General features: G+C 40.6%; 1 protein-coding gene across 2 annotated transcripts in view; it reads right to left on the bottom strand.

Annotated features, from left to right (window-relative positions):
* The window catches only part of LOC139824707 (isovaleryl-CoA dehydrogenase, mitochondrial-like), a 76,369-nt gene that overhangs the window by 51,523 nt on the left and 10,888 nt on the right, over positions 1-13,958 (bottom strand). The gene's annotated exons all lie outside the window — the stretch shown is intronic.

Here is a 13,958-nt window from a genome sequence, read left to right as displayed (position 1 = left end):
TCTCGCCTCTGGCCGTCATCTCAGGTAAGACGCTAAATTTTAATATACGTAAGAGATTTATTTACGTAGGGGAACTGTGCATAATATCGCATCCCATTTTTAAGAAGCATTTGACGACATTGAAAAAAAGTATTCCTTACATATTTTTATTAAAAATACAATATTATGACACAATATACGATGGAAATAGAAACAACTCAAAATAATAAGGCACATAAGATTGATAAAGATATCCTTTTTTAACACGTAAGAAAGCCCATCAGGGGTTTCACGGACTATATAGGGTGGGATGGATGTAATTAGCATCCCGCGTGGCCGATTTACTCTCGGAAAAAGATCGAGTTGTTACTCGTTAGATAGGAGGCTGAGGGAGCGTCTATTATACTGCACACTGTCACTGGGTACTCACACAGAGACGCTCTGTGTGTGTAAGTGGAGCGAGCCTGCGCGGTGATAGCTATAGCATCAGTAGCGCCGCGACGCTATACATACGACGCGCGACGCGTCGTTCAAATTGTCATTCGCGTTTCAACAAGTGCCAGACAAAAGGTAAGAATCACTTTCATCCACAGACAAGTGTACTCATTTTTATATGTTGGGTTTTTTTTTAATTTTATTGCAGCTAGTGATAGCAGTATTATTGACCCAAAACTCCCAAGCTCCCCAAGCTTGACAACCAATTTCAAATTTAAGGGTCGACAGGAGTAACACTACCGACCTCTGTCGGATTGCTTAGCTGCAAGTTCGTATTTTATTTATTATAAATTTTTCAAGAGCCAAAATGGAAAATTTGGCTATGTACCGGGTTGCGGCTGATCTTACTGATTAAAACGAGCGTAAGTTTAATATGAGATTCGTTAATTAATTTGGCTAAAATTTGGGAAAAACCGTTTGGGAAAAACTAAGCAGCTTTGCAGCTCTAAGCAAGCCTGAAAAGCTCCTTAGAAAAGGTCTTTCCCAAATTTTAGCCAAATTAATTAACGAAACTTATTAAACTTATACTCGTTTTAATCAGTAAGATCAGCCGCAACCCGGTACATAGCCGGATTTTCCATTTTGAGTCTTAAAAAATTTATAATAAATAAAATACGGACTCGCAGCTAAGCAACCCGACAGAGGTCGGTAGTGTTACTCCTGTCGACCCTTAATGTCTCCTCCGAAAGATAGCCCAGTTTCGCCGCACGAGCCCCACTCGTACGGGGAGTGCAGTTTGGAATATAAAAATTCCTGTGATCAGGTGGACTCGAACCCGGTTCCTCGGGGTTACAAGTCTGGCGCTTTACCACAAGACCACACTGCCATCCTCCGACAACAGTCCGACAATCGTCGACTGCAAAAGTACGGCAACCCGCCGGAAACAAAATCTGACAATTGTCGGCAGCAACAATCCGGCAACCCGCCGGTAACAAAGTCCGACAATCCGTTGACAACAAAGTTCAAAAATCGTCGGCAGCAAAAATCCGGCAACTCGCCGGTAACAAAGTTCGACAATTGTCGACAGCAAAAAGTCCGACAATTGTCGGCAGCAAAAGAGCCCGCGTAAGAAGTACGGAGATAAACACAATTTCCTGCTTCATTTTCCCTCGAATTCTAACAAACTTTCTGAGAAAACAAAAACAGAGAAAGCGGCTCGTGAGTCGATCGGGACAGCTGAAGTAATGACATTGCAGTCTTATTCGTCGATTTCTCATCATGCTGGAATTTTATTAGATAGCGGTTCCGTTGCAAATTAAATTTCGCAATCGCAAAGTTAATATAATAGCAGTGACTCTCATGTCGTAATCCTTACCGTAATTTTAATTGTTTAGATGTGCTGTGCAATCCCTCTCAGACATACAGATTAAAGCTCTCAATAAGACGTTTATCTTAAGATGCGCTTACATTAATTGAGGTACATGTATTTAAGGGAACCTGTTAATTTGAGGTTTGAAGCCCGAATTGCGTCCACGTGCAAAGTAAAAGTACTATAGATAAACTCCAAAAGCTAGTTTGTATCAATTTTCTCAAAACTTTGCAGGATAGCTGGATTAATCCGTTAACGCTGAGCATCGCCTCTTCATTGTTCTTGATTGCGGAGATTAATCTTTTGTAAATAATTAGTGCATCTTTTACAAATGTTTGTGCAGATTTAAAGTTAAAGTTAATTTCTAGATCCTCCTTCTAAAAATCGATCACGTGAAACGTTTCACTTTTTACTTTTCTCTCTATCCATTCCGCGTAAATAACTTCTTTATTTTTGCTTAGGTATCTGCTCGCATCTGTGTGATAAATATGACACTGCGCCTCCTACCATCCACGAGCGAGCAAACGATAGCGAGCGAATAAGTAGCCATAGCGCTACAACTGGTGACCCCAACGTAGGACTGAAGAACGGAGAAACGGACGCGACAATTATTGGAGCACGAGGAACTCGGCAACAGGAAGCCATCACAATTTCTGCGCCACCTGCAAGGCCTGGGAGGCACCGCAGTGCCAAATAGCCTACTCCGAACACTCTGGCTCGGAAGATTGCCAGCTCAGATGCAGGTCATCCTTGCGACACGCAATAGAGACCGATTAGAGGAGGTCGCAGAACAAGCCGACCGCATACACGAAGTCAATGACCGCGCAATCGTCGCGGCAGTACAGCCAGCAAGCACAGAGAAAACATCATTGGAAGCGCAGATCCAGGCATTAACAAAACAGGTAGCAGACCTGACGACACAATTTTCCAAGGAAAAAAACGGTGGAGAGATGACCGATCCCACAGCAGAGAACGGAACCGCAGCCGCAGTCGCAGCCGAAATCGTAGCCACACAAGAGGATTCACAACGGAGCACTGCTTCTATCACCGAATTTTCAAAGACAAGGCACGGAAATGCGAGGAACCGTGTACCTATAAACAAACTAAGACGGAAAACGCAGAAGGCAGTTGTTGATGGCGGCCAACGGTGACAGCCCACTACCATGCCGTCTCTTCTTGACTGACCGGAAGACCAAAATACGGTATCTGATAGATACCAGGTCAGATGTAAGCGTCTACCCGCACAACCGGAGCAACGGAAGCCGGAAGGAGAAATGCGAACTCTACGCAGCTAACGGATCCACCATAGCGACCTACGGAAGTGCAAGTCTTCAACCCGATTTTGGACTACGCCGAGAATTTCCGTGGAGATTTATCATTGCGGACGTCACAATACCTATCATAGGCTCCGATTTCTTGGCATACTATCACCTGCTACCCGACGTCAGGAAAGGATGCCTGGTCGACGGACAAATAGGCCTATGCGCAAAAGGACGCACCAGGGAACAGCCTGCAATATCAGTAAAAGCGATAAACGAGGAATTACCCTACCATCGCATACTGAAGGAATTTCCCGAAATAACGCGACAAACAGGCACATCAAAATGCACGCACAATACCGTGCACTATATAAAAACCACCTCGAGCCCACCGGAGGCCTGCCGACCAAGACGTCTGGCGCTGGACAAACTAATAAAGCGGCAAAAATAGAATTCGACCTATTGCAACGGGAAGGAATAATCCGGCCCTCAAAGAGCCCGTGGACAGCACCACTGCATATGGTCTCCAAGAAAGCGGACCAATGGAGAACGTGCGGAGACTATCGCCCAATGAACAGACGGGCAAAGCCGGATAGATACCCGGTACCACACATCGAAGACTTCTCACAGTCTTTCCATGGAAAGACCATTTTCTCCACGATAGACTTGGTCAGGGCATATACAACCAAATACCAATCAACCCGGAGGACATACCGAAAACGGCCATCATTACACCATTCGGCTTATACGAATACGATGCCATTCGGCCTAAGAAACGTAGCACAAACATTCCAACGTTTCATCAACGAGGTATTGCAAGGACTACATTTCTGCTATGCCTACATCGATGACATACTAATAGCTTCAACAAGCGCAATATGGTAATTGCACAATATATTTCTAATTTCAAACGAGATCTTGCTATTTCGCAACAACGCCGTCAGGCGGCGCAAAATGGTAAGCCTAAGTAATAAATTTCAATGGTGGGGGTTTTCAAGTATATATAAGCAAGCTCCTAGCAGAAGCGATCACTCGATCAGTTTTAAATTCAGTGGTGCGAAAAAAGTCCTCCCGCCTCCGGCCGTCATCTCAGGTAAGACGCTAAATTTTAATATACGTAAAAGATTTATTTACGTAGGGGAACTGTGCATAATATCGCATCCCATTTTTAAGAAGCATTTGACGACATTGAAAAAAAGTATTCCTTACATATTTTTATTAAAAATACAATATTATGACACAATATACGATGGAAATAGAAACAACTCAAAATAATAAAGCACATAAGATTGGTAAAGATATCCTTTTTTAACACGTAAGAAAGCCCATCAGGGGTTTCACGGACTATATAGGGTGGGATGGATGTAATTAGCATCCCGCGTGGCCGATTTACTCTCGGAAAAAGATCGAGTTGTTACTCGTTGGATAGGAGGCTGAGGGAGCGTCTATTATACTGCACACTGTCACTGGGTACTCACACAGAGACGCTCTGTGTGTGTAAGTGGAGCGAGCCTGCGCGGTGATAGCTATAGCATCAGTAGCGCCGCGACGCTATACATACGACGCGCGACGCGTCGTTCAAATTGTCATTCGCGTTTCAACAAGTGCCAGACAAAAGGTAAGAATCACTTTCACCTACAGACAAATGTACTCATTTTTATATGTTGGGTTTTTTTTTAATTTTATTGCAGCTAGTGATAGCAGTATTATTGACCCAAAACTCCCAAGCTCCCCAAGCTTGACAACCAATTTCAAATTTAAGGGTCGACAGGAGTAACACTACCGACCTCTGTCGGGTTGCTTAGCTGCAAGTTCGTATTTTATTTATTATAAATTTTTCAAGAGCCAAAATGGAAAATTTGGCTATGTACCGAAAGCACGGCCAGTTTTCCGCTCGTAATGAATGGATTCCTTCGTCGCGGCACACAAAACATCGCCGCGAATTCACGTAGAAAATTCCCTTTATTTACTTCGACACAATTCGTTCCGACGGCAAATGAAATTTTTAGTTTTGAGATGTCAATTTTGCACTTGCAATTTTGTGCTATTTTTAGAACGACGGAATGGAAGAATGAGCGAGCGAGCGAGCTAGCGCAGCGCGTGAGAATACTCGTTTCGCGCGCGGTCGAGAATCCGTTTGCTTCATCATCATCATCACCGTCACGCGCGTATATTTATATTGCGTGGAAAAAAAATGGGCGGGCGTGTGTAACGTAATATTGCACAAACAGGATCAATTAATATTTATGCGCACCGGTGCGGCGAGCGAGTGAGCGCGCCGTCGCTACCACGCTGCCGTCGCGCCACGCGCCGCCGCGCGCCGCTGCCACGCCGTATCGAGAATAATAAAAATCGGACAGGGCAAACAAACGGTCTTTCGATCTGGTGGTAGACAGCTCTCCGCTCTGACGAGCATCCGACTGCGTGCACCAGGATACGCGTTCCCGTTCCGAATCCTTGCCGTGTACTCGTCTATTTTTACACTCGTCCGATGTATTTATAGCTATAATAAGTATCAGCCTCGTAACTTGCGCGACGTTTTCTTGGAACGTTATTATCTTTTTCTCAGGAAGTTACATTTATAAATAGCACCATTTTCTCCACGATAGACTTGGTCAATTTTTTTAATTTTATTGCAGCTAGTGGTAGCAGTATTCTTGACCCAAAACTCCCAAGCTCCCCAAGCTTGACGACCAATTTCAAATTTAATGTCTCCTCCGAAAAATAGCCCAGTTCCTCCGCACGAGCCCCACTCGTGCGGGGGGTGCAGTTTGGAATATAAAAATTCCTGTGATCAGGTGGACTCGAACCCGGTTCCTCGGGGTTACAAAGTCTGGCGCTTTACCACAAGACCACACTGCCACCCTCCGACAACAGTCCGACAATCGTCGACTGCAAAAGTACGGCAACCCGCCGGAAACGAAATCTGACAATTGTCGGCAGCAACAATCCGGCAACCCGCCGGTAACAAATTCCGACAACCCGTTGACAACAAAGTTCAAAAATCGTCGGCAGCAAAAGTCCGGCAACTCGCCGGTAACAAAGTTCGACAATTATATTTAATTTATGTGTAGAAACCGCTGGTGGAGAAGATTAAGACCTTTTATTGTCAGATTGTTTCAAAGAGACAGAAGAATGGGCGACAGAAGGATGAGGATACCGCTCGATGTTTTGGATGAGGATATACATCCAAAAAAGAAATTCTATGTTTCCACTGAATCATTGTAAGTATATGTAAATAAAATATAATTTGAAATTCTGAAATATAATATTAATTCTGATGTTTACTAATAAAAAAAACTTTTATAATATTTTTTTAATTTTATTGCAGCTAGTGGTAGCAGTATTTTTGACCCAAAACTCCCAAGCTCCCCAAGCTTGACGACCAATTTCAAATTTAATGTCTCCTCCGAAAAATAGCCCAGTTTCTCCGCACGAGCCCCACTCGTGCGGGGGGTGCAGTTTGGAATATAAAAATTCCTGTGGTCAGGTGAACTCGAACCCGGTTCCTCGGGGTTACAAGTCTGGCGCTTTACCACAAGACCACACTGCCACCCTCCGACAACAGTCCGACAATCGTCGACTGCAAAAGTACGGCAACCCGCCGGAAACGAAATCTGACAATTGTCGGCAGCAACAATCCGGCAACCCGCCGGTAACAAAGTCCGACAACCCGTTGACAACAGAGTTCAAAAATCGTCGGCAGCAAAAGTCCGGCAACTCGCCGGTAACAAAGTTCGACAATTATATTTAATTTATGTGTAGAAACCGCTGGTGGAGAAGATTAAGACCTTTTATTGTCAGACTGTTTCAAAGAGACAGAAAGATGGGCGACAGAAGGATGAGGATACCGCTCGATGTTTTGGATGAGGATATACATCCAAAAAAGAAATTCTATGTTTCCACTGAATCATTGTAAGTATATGTAAATAAAATATAATTTGAAATTCTGAAATATAATATTAATTCTGATGTTTACTAATAAAAAAAACTTTTATAATTTTTTTTAAATTTTATTGCAGCTAGTGGTAGCAGTATTCTTGACCCAAAACTCCCAAGCTCCCCAAGCTTGACGACCAATTTCAAATTTATTGTCTCCTCCGAAAAATAGCCCAGTTTCTTGTCAATTGTCGGCAGCAACAATTTTAGAGACAAATGAATATAACAAGAATCAAGGAAACATAGGGGAGACCGGGGCTTTTAATATGATATCGCAGAGTTTATATTAAACATTTTTATTAAAAATTAATGATTGCTTTATAAAACTATTTTTTTAAAGCATGCTTCTGACAGGATAAAAGAAAAAGAAAAGAAAAACAACAATTAAAGATAACAATTTGTAGTTCTTATCTTTTTGATATTCTTTGTCATGTTGTATATACGTAATGTATACTATTTTTCTTCAGTTTCTATTTTGGGATAAAATTAATATTATTTATTAATTTTGCGTTTTAAATTATATCTATATACATTTTTGTGTAAACTCCGTAAGATGTTAAAACAATGTTTTTTTTTAATGGAAAAACGCCTTATCAATTCAGTATTATATATATATATACATATTATTGTATCCATATCTGTCATTATTATTTTGTAATATGTATTTGTTTTTAAGATTTACTTTATTTCATAGCATAGGATACATATTTTCTGAGCATGTTTCGTGTATTGACAATTTAGTTTATGTAAATGCAATATGTGTATAGTGAGTTTTAAGTTACCTGAAATATTCAAATTACTGTAATTTGGATTTATAAGTTCCTATGTATTTCATAATTGCAATTAACAAAGTTTATACATGTATTTACATTGCAGAGTTTATCTTTTAATAAAATGTATTAATTGCGCAGCTATATGTTTATATTTATATTGATTAACTTTACCAATTTTTTTGTAGAACGCAGAATAAGTTGTGTTTTATTCGGCATTTATTAATCTAATTATAAATTAATTATTAATTGAGTTAAAGTTTTGTCAATTCAACCTAGTAATCATCAATAGTCTTTGTAGTAACTTCCTGTTTATATGTGGTGTTTTGATTTTGTCGGTGTCAATTAATGAGAAATAAAAGAAGTAAAATTAAAATTATGTGTTTGCTAATAATCCAGACAACACAATGTCAGAAATCGGGGGAACATAAGACGTCTTAAAGACGTCATTATGATGACTTGCGTTAAATTATGACGTCTTAATGGCGTCATATATCCTGATTTTTGACATTGTGTTGTCTAGGCAGGAAGCAGGATCAAAATATTACGTCATATTGACGTTATGGAATGACGTCAGTGTAATGTCATTTTTAAAGACTTGGTCATTTGACGTCATTTGTACAAACATGACTAGTATTTGACGTCAAAATGACTAGTGTTTTCTACCTGGGAATAGAGACCGATTAGAGGAGGTCGCAGAACAAGCCGACCGCATACACGAAGTCAATGACCGCGCAATCGTCGCGGCAGTAGAGCCAGCAAGCACAGAGAAAACATCATTGGAAGCGCAGATCCAGGCATTAACAAAACAGGTAGCAGACCTGACGACACAATTTTCCAAGGAAAAAAACGGTGGAGAGATGACCGATCCCACAGCAGAGAACGGAACCGCAGCCGCAGTCGCAGCCGAAATCGTAGCCACACAAGAGGATTCACAACGGAGCACTGCTTCTATCACCGAATTTTCAAAGACAAGGCACGGAAATGCGAGGAACCGTGTACCTACAAACAAACTAAGACGGAAAACGCAGAGGGCACTTGTTGATGGCGGCCAACGGTGACAGCCCACTACCATGCCGCCTCTTCTTGACTGACCGGAAGACCAAAATACGGTATCTGATAGATACCAGGTCAGATGTAAGCGTCTACCCGCACAACCGGAGCAACGGAAGCCGGAAGGAGAAATGCGAACTCTACGCAGCTAACGGATCCACCATAGCGACCTACAGAAGTGCAAGTCTTCAACCCGATTTTGGACTACGCCGAGAATTTCCGTGGAGATTTATCATTGCGGACGTCACAATACCTATCATAGGCTCCGATTTCTTGGCATACTATCACCTGCTACCCGACGTCAGGAAAGAATGCCTGGTCGACGGACAAATAGGCCTATGCGCAAAAGGACGCACCAGGGAACAGCCTGCAATATCAGTAAAAGCAATAAACGAGGAATTACCCTACCATCGCATACTGAAGGAATTTCCCGAAATAACGCGACAAACAGGCACATCAAAATGCACGCACAATACCGTGCACTATATAAAAACCACCTCGAGCCCACCGGAGGCCTGCCGACCAAGACGTCTGGCGCTGGACAAACTAATAAAACGGCAAAAATAGAATTCGACCTATTGCAACGGGAAGGAATAATCCGGCCCTCAAAGAGCCCGTGGACAGCACCACTGCATATGGTCTCCAAGAAAGCGGACCAATGGAGAACGTGCGGAGACTATCGCCCAATGAACAGACGGGCAAAGCCGGATAGATACCCGGTACCACACATCGAAGACTTCTCACAGTCTTTCCACGGGAAGACCATTTTCTCCACGATAGACTTGGTCAGGGCATATACAACCAAATACCAATCAACCCGGAGGACATACCGAAAACGGCCATCATTACACCATTCGGCTTATACGAATACGATGCCATTCGGCCTAAGAAACGTAGCACAAACATTCCAACGTTTCATCAACGAGGTATTGCAAGGACTACATTTCTGCTATGCCTACATCGATGACATACTAATAGCTTCAACAAGCGCAATATGGTAATTGCACAATATATTTCTAATTTCAAACGAGATCTTGCTATTTCGCAACAACGCCGTCAGGCGGCGCAAAATGGTAAGCCTAAGTAATAAATTTCAATGGTGGGGCTTTTCAAGTATATATAAGCAAGCAAGCTCCTAGCAGAAGCGATCACTCGATCAGTTTTAAATTCAGTGGTGCGAAAAAAGTCCTCCCGCCTCCGGCCGTCATCTCAGGTAAGACGCTAAATTTTAATATACGTAAAAGATTTATTTACGTAGGGGAACTGTGCATAATATCGCATCCCATTTTTAAGAAGCATTTGACGACATTGAAAAAAAGTATTCCTTACATATTTTTATTAAAAATACAATATTATGACACAATATACGATGGAAATAGAAACAACTCCAAATAATAAGGCACATAAGATTGGTAAAGATATCCTTTTTTAACACGTAAGAAAGCCCATCAGGGGTTTCACGGACTATATAGGGTGGGATGGATGTAATTAGCATCCCGCGTGGCCGATTTACTCTCGGAAAAAGATCGAGTTGTTACTCATTGGATAGGAGGCTGAGGGAGCGTCTATTATACTGCACACTGTCACTGGGTACTCACACAGAGACGCTCTGTGTGTGTAAGTGGAGCGAGCCTGCGCGGTGATAGCTATAGCATCAGTAGCGCCGCGACGCTATACATACGACGCGCGACGCGTCGTTCAAATTGTCATTCGCGTTTGGACTTTGGACAACCATGGGTGACCACCATGAGTTGTCCGCGTTAAAAAAAAAAAATTATAATTTTTATTGCGATTAGTGTAGCAGTAGTAATAGCTATAGTGATGATTATTGTGCTTGTTTTTCTATGTTGGGTCGAATACCGGATGAGCGCGGCGGAGCATTATCAGGACTCGGCGGCGGATTCGACAAAAGGTAAGAGTCACTTTCACCAACCATAGAAACTTTGTGTCCTCATTTTTATATGTTGGGTTTTTTTTAATTTTATTGCAGCTAGTGATAGCAGTATTATTGACCCAAAACTCCCAAGCTCCCCAAGCTTGACAACCAATTTCAAATTTAAGGGTCGACAGGAGTAACACTACCGACCTCTGTCGGGTTGCTTAGCTGCAAGTTCGTATTTTATTTATTATAAATTTTTCAAGAGCCAAAATGGAAAATTTGGCTATGTACCGGGTTGCGGCTGATCTTACTGATTAAAACGAGCGTAAGTTTAATATGAGATTCGTTAATTAATTTGGCTAAAATTTGGGAAAAACCGTTTCTAAGCAGCTTTGCAGCTCTAAGCAAGCCTGAAAAGCTCCTTAGAAAAGGTCTTTCCCAAATTTTAGCCAAATTAATTAACGAAACTTATTAAACTTATACTCGTTTTAATCAGTAAGATCAGCCGCAACCCGGTACATAGCCGGATTTTCCATTTTGAGTCTTAAAAAATTTATAATAAATAAAATACGGACTCGCAGCTAAGCAACCCGACAGAGGTCGGTAGTGTTACTCCTGTCGACCCTTAATGTCTCCTCCGAAAGATAACCCAGTTTCTCCGCACGAGCCTCGTGCGGGGGGTGCAGTTTGGAATATAAAAATTCCTGTGATCAGGTGGACTCGAACCCGGTTCCTCGGGATTAAGAGTCTGGCACTTTACCACAAGACCACACTGCCACACATAAGCAGGAACGAATACAAACATTTATAACATATTGTTATAAATGTAAATATGAATGGCGGACATAAGCCCCACATATGCCCGCCATTGCACCGCGGTGTCGACGTCATCATTCCTCGACACCAATACTTCAACGAATGTACCGCGTTTTAAGCAGTAAGCATTTAGCCACACCGAATTAGCTATGCTGTTGTATAAAATACGTTATATTTTAGGAGTAACGTAAGAATACCTTAGATTTAAGGAATGCGGGTCATCAGTCCACAATTCCCGAGTGTCTTGGAGTTGGAGTGATTGCCTCCTTTTATCACTTATCACTGGCGTATGCCTTTGTTAAACTAGGTATACACTTAGCGAACGAATACCGAACGAACAGCGAACGCAAACGTTCGTTGTCATTATTCAACTGATATAATCAAAAATATCAAATTGTTACATGCAGAAAACACCGAATCTGGTCGAATTCTGATGCAACCGAAAAAAAGAACAAACAACCTAGGAACACAAACGCGAATGTCCGAACGTTCGCGTTCGCTGTTCGTTCGTTAAGTGTATATCCAGTTTTACAGAAGACAGGAGCCAACCGGGAAAATGCTTGTTATGTGTATTATTTTAATTACTAGATTTTTCGCCCGCGCTTCGCGCGGGCTCAAAATCTATTTTCCTCTCCCCAAACTCACTCATTACGTAGGAGCACCAATAGAACCCCATAAAACCCAATTTTTAATCCCATAGTAGCCATCTCCATAAAATTAGTAATCTTTTGGTACCAATTTCATCAAAATCATCAACAAAAAATTAGAAAAATTTTGGCACCGGTTTCAAGAAAATTGATCCATTAATAAAAAATTAAACTTATCCTCCAAAAATTTAAAAAATTTTAGCATTGGTTTCAAAAAAATCGGTCACGTAATACTTATTATTTCTCAAAATTTTAATAATTTCCAAACCGGTTTCTAAAACGTGGTAACAAAAAATTATCCATAAAAATTATCCATTAAAAAAATTATCCATAAAAAAATTCAGCTTGATATCTCAAAGTTTGCGGAAATTGGTGCAATCACGTATATTTTTTTTTTACAGAACGTGTAAACCACTTTACTATTAGCACGTTTTCTAATTCTATTACATTCTTTAGTTTTTTCTACCCCTATCTATATATATAAGTACCTGACGTCTGTATGTCTGTCTGTCTGACGCAAACTACTTGTTATTTTTCGAGAACGTGGAAAAATTTCGTGGTTTCCAAAAACCGGTTTTACGCGCTCGCGACAGTCACGAATTGAAGTAACTGGTTAATTCCCAAAAAATTTAAAAAATTTTTTATATCGGCTTCCAAAAAGATCGGTAACAAAAAATTATACACTTTATAGCACTCCCCGGAAAATTCTACCCCTGTTTCATATATAACTCTTTTAAATTTGGTCAATTATTTCCCGAAAAATTGGAAAAACCGGTTTCTAGAAAATCGGTAACAAATTCTACATACAACATATTTCATTTAAAACTAATTGACCTATGAACGATTTAATTCCCAAAAATTATAAAAAAAAAGATTTATTTTTTTTGCCTTTGCAGCTTCTTCCATTTCATAATTTAGTGCTGCTCTTAGCAATAGATCATCCTGACCGTCTTCTAATGTACATTTTTTTTTAAAATCACGCAGATTTTTTTAAACAAAAATCGGAAACGTTTCAAATAAATCAGTACATTAATGAAAAATTAAACTCGCGGTTTCAAAAAAATCAGCATATACACGTCTTTGAGATTCGGTCAATTAATTCCCGAAAAGTTGGTAAAATTTTGTAACCTGTTTCCAAAAAGATCGGTAACGAAAACGTGTACACTTTATGGCACTCTCTGGGACATATTCTACCCTTACTTCATATACACGTCTTTGAGATTTGGTCAATTAATTCTCGTAAAATTTAAAAAAATTTTGGAACCGGTTTCTAAAAAGATCGGTAACGAAAAATTAACCACATTATTGCATTCCCGGAAAATTCTACCCCTATTTCATATACTTTTGGTAAAAATTTGGTCCACTAACAAATGAGTCCGGTTTCCAAAAAGATTGGTAACGAAAACGTGTACACTTTATGGCACTCTCTGGGACATTCTACCCTTACTTCATATACACGTTTTTAAGATTTGGTCAATTAATTCTCGTAAAATTTGAAAAAATTTCGGAACCAATTTCCAAAAAGATCGGTAACAAAAAAAAAGCCGCGTCATTTTTATCCCCGGAAAATTCTACCCCTATTTCATATACTTTTGGTAAAAATTTGGTCCACTAACGAATGAGTAGTTCGCGTACAGACAAACAGACAGACAGACAGACGTTCCAAAGATCGGCTTCCAAAAAGATCGGTAACAAAAAATTATACACTTTATAGCATTCCCCGGAAAATTCTACCCCTGTTTCATATATAATTCTTTTAAATTTAGTCAATTATTTCCCGAAAAATTAGAAGAATTAGAAAAATCGGTTTCC

The sequence above is a fragment of the Temnothorax longispinosus genome, chromosome 1, assembly GCF_030848805.1.
Source record: "Temnothorax longispinosus isolate EJ_2023e chromosome 1, Tlon_JGU_v1, whole genome shotgun sequence".
Classification (NCBI taxonomy): Eukaryota; Metazoa; Arthropoda; class Insecta; order Hymenoptera; family Formicidae; genus Temnothorax; species Temnothorax longispinosus.
The sequence above is the reverse complement of the archived record's forward strand: the minus strand, read 5'-3'. Positions and strand labels throughout refer to the sequence as shown.